This window comes from Adiantum capillus-veneris, chromosome 6 (genome assembly GCF_014529385.1).
Source record: "Adiantum capillus-veneris isolate H3 chromosome 6, ASM1452938v2, whole genome shotgun sequence".
NCBI lineage: Eukaryota > Viridiplantae > Streptophyta > Polypodiopsida > Polypodiales > Pteridaceae > Adiantum > Adiantum capillus-veneris.
Window position 1 is genome coordinate 53,845,717 of NC_140936.1, and position 6,316 is coordinate 53,852,032.

At 44.9% G+C, this 6,316-nt stretch overlaps 2 pseudogenes; both read left to right on the forward strand.

Moving 5' to 3' along the window:
- The first annotated feature begins 3,844 nt into the window (after positions 1 to 3,844).
- On the forward strand, positions 3,845 to 4,927 carry LOC147455518 (V-type proton ATPase subunit d2 pseudogene; annotated as a pseudogene).
- A 263-nt stretch (positions 4,928 to 5,190) lies between these two features.
- LOC147455519 (large ribosomal subunit protein uL15y pseudogene) lies at positions 5,191 to 5,581 on the forward strand (annotated as a pseudogene).
- Positions 5,582 to 6,316: the final 735 nt, after the last annotated feature.

Below are 6,316 nucleotides of genomic sequence, written 5' to 3' on the forward strand. Positions count from 1 at the left end.
GTCTCACTTGCCTATGTGCACTATGTGTGAGGTCCCTAAACCTCTTAATTTAGGGTGGTGCCCCCTTTGTTTTGTTCTTTGCTTGTTTGCATGAGGCGTGGTTTGTGGAGTGTGCACGAGTACAGAGGCCACCCGATTGCACTGCTCTTTTTCCCGCTATCAGCACCATGCACAAGGCTTCAAAAATCGCAATGCTGCACCTGCACCCAATGAGAGAGCCCTGCAATTATTGCCCTCTGGTGGCAATGACGATACATCCTCTAGCCATGCCCCTCTACGGTGCTGCAAAGCCTCTCCATGAGCAATCCAGTAATGTGGCTCATTCTGGCTGTAATTCTCAAGTGGCCTGGGCCGGATGCCCACCTGCAACCACTACACATCATTCTCCTAAGAGAATCCTCGCCATACTCGAAAGATTTTATGCTCCTGATGAAGAGCGGTTGGGCCCCTCTTACCATACCCACAAGCACACCCATGGACGTGATGCCGAACCTATCTGTTCTACTGCGGCAATCACATCAGCCACATCCGACTCTCTAATTGGTGTTGAGCCTCTGTCTTGCTGTTGCACATGCAATCATGCAACCAATGTGGTGTCCCGCTTAAATGCAACCGAGGATGGATGATTCTCACCAACTTGCAAGTTGCAACGCCTCACACTTTGGAGACATGACCAATTGCCTAGCGGATGCAACTTCCTCAACCGTCGCTGATTATGCTGCAAAACCAATGTAGACGCTAATGCTGCTGCCATTAATGCTGATGTGACTAAGGCAACCCCTGCGGCCAAGAAAGACGTCATCAACCCTGCTACAGACAGATCAGTTGCAGCTGCACCATATGCAGACGAAACTGTTGCGGCCAATATTGTCACCATCTCCCTCAAATTGAAGCGAAGATTGTTGCCCTGTGCTTTCGCATTTGCTCCTACCAAACCTGCTGTCCTGCATGAACCACAGATGCCGCCATTCTTGCCGATGGTGATGCCAATAGTCTAGACGAAGCATTCATTGCTGCAAACTATGATGAGGTTGTTACTATCAAAACCTTCTTGGACACTCTTGATGAGCATGACGTAGGAGCAATTGATATCTTCAATATCCTGACCTGAGAAACCGTAGCAGATGATGATGACAGTGCAGCCACCTCAAAAAACCTTACCGCAGTTGACAAACCATGCAAATCCCTGCAACCTGATATGGATGAGGCAGAATTTCCGTCCAAATCTGTAAATGTTGGATCAGATGTCACATTTTTACCCTCTCCACACACACACACACACACTCACACTATATTATGGCGAGACTAAGCAGAGGGTTGGACCGAACTTATCCGAGCACTATTATGGCGAGACAAAGCAGAGGGTTGGAGCAGGTGTGGGGAATAGGCAGAGGGCGGCTACATGGGCTGAGTTGGTAGCCAAAGGCAACACTTGACTTGACAATGGCAGCCGTCACTCACTCGTGTCAGTGTTCGGGAAAAGTGTGCCTTAGCTTCCGATTGCAAAATCAAAGTAGCCGGTTGAGGAAAGGGCAAGAAGGAGAAAATTCCCCTTAAAACACGTGGAAAATAGTGTAATTTTGCAAAAATAATGGTTAGAATTATAAAATTTCCAGTTCAAATTTGTCTTTGAGGGATTTTTGTATGTTTGTGTAAATGATTTTTCCCGAACACTACGAGTCGTCTCTCTCTCTCTCTCTCTCTCTCTCCACGTATATGATTCCACGTAACAATTTTTGGAGAAGGATGGAAGAACTCCAAGTGCCAAGTGATTTTATGCTTGCGGTTTCTCGAATCTATGAGAAGGTGATTTGTCAATTGTGCATGGGAAGAGAAATTTCAGAAATTTTTGTAAGCACTATTGGGGTTAAACAAGGATGTCCATTGTCACCAACTCTCTTTGGTCTATGCATCGATCAATTGGAACAAATGGTACTTGACTTTATGCAAGAAGAAGGCATTGAAGAGGTCACTATTTGCAATGCGGTAATCATGCTTTTGTTGTATGCGGATGATGTAGTGCTTCTAGCACACACTTTAGAAGATGCACAAAAGCTTATGGTTGTCCTTGAGAACTTTTGCTTGCATAGTGGGATGATTGTAAATGAATCCAAAACAAAGGTTATGCTTGTGAAAACCAACCATAAGGAGAAGCCATGCATTGTGTACAACAACGAGACACTTGAAGTTGTTGAGAGCTTTACGTACCTTGGCCTTGAGGTTCCATCCAATCACAAGTGGCATGAATGTGCTATGCGTCGTTTGGAAGCGGGAAAGAGAGCATATTATGCATTTGAGAACATGTGTAATGCGGGAAACATCAAGTGTTGGGTTCTCAAGAAGTATCTTTTTGATGCATTGGTGACACCGGTTCTTCTTTATGGAGTTGAAGTGTGGGGCGGGAGCATCTCAAAGTTAAGTCTACTTGGAAAGAGTTTGAGAATGTCCAAAAGCGTTTTCTTACAAACTTTCTCCAAGTTAAGACACAAAAACCATATATGCTCCTACTTCTTGAGTCGGGATCTCTTCCAATTGAGGTTATGGGCATGGAAAGGGTTGTGGAGTACATGATAAAGATGCTTCAAAACCCCTCACATCGACTTCCTACAATTGCATGGGAAGCAAGCAAAAAAGTTCAAAAGACGCATAAAAGCAAGATCTTGAGCACGGGATGGATGCAAGACATAAAGAAGTGGTTTGGGAGATGGGATGCATTACACTTGCTACATGATGCTTCAATTGACTCTCAAGTGAATGAAGCTTTTCTACAACGCCAATGTATTACGGCTTGGGAGAAATCCGGTGGGTCACGCTTCATACATTACACCACCTATATTGCCCCCAACTACAAACCCATGTTCTTCGCTGAGAGAGGAAACCGTACTCACACTTACATGCTTGAGCCTATTCCCTTGTCCGCGATACGCACTATCGCAGCAATTCGGCTTAGCTCCCATTTCCTTCGATGCGAGATAGGGCGTTGGGGCAATGGAGAAGAGTCAAATCGATTGTGCACATTATGCTCACTGCAAGTTCGAGAGTCTAAGTACCACACACTACTAGAGTGCTCAGCTTTTGATCACATCCGAACTTGCTTCTCTCACATTTTCAGCCATAACTTAGACCTACACACTTTCCTCTCCCAGCCAAAGTGTGGGCTCTCCATTGCGACTCTCATCACTACAATTTTGGAGCATCGAGAGTCACTCATCAGCCATACACATACTACATCACATGTAACTTTGGTCCCATAGGTCATATTTGACCTCCGAGGACGATAATAAAATCTATCTATCTATCTATCTATCTCTCTCTCTCTCTCTCTCTCTCTCTCTCTCTCTCTCTCTCTCTCTCTCTCTCTCTCTCTCTCTCTCTCTCTCTCTCTCTCTCTCTCTCTCTCTCTAAAAACTCAACTCTCGCAAAGAGCGCATGCTTTGAGAGAGTTGTGTTTTGAGAGAGCGTGCTTTGAGAGAGTTGTGTTTTGAGAGAGAGAGAGAGAGAGAGAGAGAGAGAGAGAGAGAGAGAGAGAGAGATTTGAATGCGTGTTGAGAGAATTGTCTCTGCGAGTAGCGGGTGACAAGAGGGGGAGAGTCCGAAGAGCAGAAAAGAATATGTATGGGTTTGAGGCCTTAACTTTACTCTCTCTCTCTAAAAACTCAACTCTCGCAAAAAGCGTGCGTGGGCGCACGCTCTTTGAGAGAGTTGTGTTTTGAGAGAGAGAGAGAGAGAGAGAGAGAGAGAGAGAGAGAGAGAGAGAGAGAGAGAGAGAGAGAGAGAGAGAGAGAGAGAGAGAGAGAGAGAGAGAGAGAGAGAGAGAGTTGAATGCCTGTTGAGAGAATTGTCTGTGCGAGTAGCGGGTGACAAGAGGGGGAGAGTCCGAAGAGCAGAGAAGAATATGTATGGGTTTGAGGCCTTAACTTTCAACATCCATGGAGGTTATTTGGAGGCAATCGTGCGTGGGCACCGTGGGGGCGCCCTTCTCACAGTCGTCGATTACAACAACCTCTGCCAATGCGAGATGCTGGACGACATCAAGATGCATCTCTCTGCTACCGAGTATGGACCTTACCTTTAACATGAGCCATCTCCATTGCGGACAACTACGATCGTAGAAAAATGCACACAAAAGCTGGTGGATGAATATAAGCATATGCTAATGCAGGCAACCGAGTCTTTGTCAACCTTCCTAGAATACATCACGTATGGGCATATGATTGATAATATTGTGACGGGAACTCTTCATGAAAGGGACGTGCATGAGTTGTTGGAGAAATGTTTGAAAGCATTGCAACCTTGGCAGTTGCTCAAAACATGCGGGAGCTATATTACCGCCTTGTGCTTGTAGACACCCCATTGTCTCCTTACTTCTCTGATCACATCTGAGGACTTGGATGAGATGAACATTGAGATGATGCGAAATACACTTTATAAAGCTTACTTAGAAGATTTTTATAAGTTTTACAAGAAATTTAGTGGAGCAACCTCCGAGATCATGTGTGACCTTTTATCATTTGAGGCAGATCGACGGTTTGTCAACATTAGCATCAACAGCATTGGTACAGAGCTTACTCGTGATTACAGAAGAAAGCTGTTTTTGAACTTTGGACTGCTCTATCCTTATGGTCATGAAGAGCTGGCTCTTTGTGAGGATTTTGATCAGGTTCGTGGAGTGATGGAGAAATACCCCACGTACAATTTGATATTTGCAAAGCTCTCATATGGTGAAAGTTCGATAAAGCATTTTATGAAGAGGAAGTGAAGGCTTTGCCTTGCATTTGAGCAGCAGTTTCACTACGCAGTTTTTTTTTCGCGTCTGTAAGATTGTGGGAGCAAGAAATCAAGAACCTGATGTGGATCTCAGAACCAAAAGTCTCGTATTCATGATGGCATAGTTTACATTTTTAATATTTGGTTGTCCCTCAAATAAATTTACTTTTCTCTTCTGTTTATGAATAATGCGGCATATTATTCAGATCCTGATGCCTTACATGCATTAGTTTACGCTTCAAATTTATGGGGTATTCGACCGAAGAAACCAGTTTTGTTGTTCGAGAGCATCGAGAGAGAGAGAGAGAGAGAGAGAGAGAGAGAGAGAGAGAGAGAGAGAGAGAGAGAGAGAGAGAGAGAGAGAGAGAGAGAGAGAGAGAGAGAGAGAGAGAGACTTCCTGGTTCAAGACTAGGGAGGCCGCCATGAAGACTTGGTTAAAGAAGAATAGGAAGAAGAGGGGTCACGTCAGTGCAGGCCACAAAAGAATTGGCAAGCTACACAGAAAGCATGCCGGAGGTCCCGGTAATGCAAGAGGTATGCACCACCATCGCATTTTGTTTGACAAATATTACCCAGGGTACTTCGAGAAGGTAGGTATCCGCTACTTCTCCACTGTCCCATTAATGTGAATGTGGATCGTCTGATCCAGAAGGAAAGGGGCCCTTGCTGGATGTCACACAGTTTGGGTACTTCAAGGTGTTAGGTAAGAGCGATCCTCCCCCCATTCCTCTGGTCATTAAAGCCAAGTTCTTCTCTAAGATCGCAGAGAAGAAGTTCAAAGAGTTTGGTGGTGCCGTCCTTCTCACTGCTTGAGGTTAGATCTTCCCTTCTATTAACGTGTAGGTGGATGAGGAGGCTTTTTTTTCTTCTCAATAAAGGGTTTTTGTATGAGGACTTGCAGAGATGGGTTTTGATGTCTTAGCGATGATTGAATGTAGCCGAATTTCCCTTTATTAAAATAAAAAGAAGAGAGAAAGAGAGAGAGATCTCCACGACAAAAGAGGAAGTAGAAGCAGTTGCGGCATAAGCAGTCATGACAGTAAGTGCCACAATAGTGGATGTAACAAGCACACAAGAGGCCACACCAACCCCATCAGGTGCTCCAATCCTGGGCGACGTGTGCCCAAGGACAAGGTTGTCAAGCGGTTTCTTATAGAGAACATTGTTAAACAAGTTGCTGTGTGAGATGTGTAGGATGCTTGCATTTATGATGGGTACACACTTCCCAAACGCAGTACTATGTTTCATGCGCCATTCACTCTCAGGTTGTCCGTGTGAGATCCCGCCCAACAAGAAGAGTTATGTTTGAGAGCCACCACAAAGGTTTAGACGCAAGGAGGATATGGAGAACCAGAATCAACGTACCAATGTTCCTGCTGCTAGGAAGTAGAGAGGTGTCTAGTTAGTGCATAAGTCAGGAGAGGAAGAAGGCTCATGAATTACACACACACGCAAACTCTTCATCTTTGTTCTCGTCGAAAGATGGGTCGAGGTGATTGTGAAGGCTTTGTCTAAGAGGTGATTAATGCCAAGCTGTTGCATGCAAGT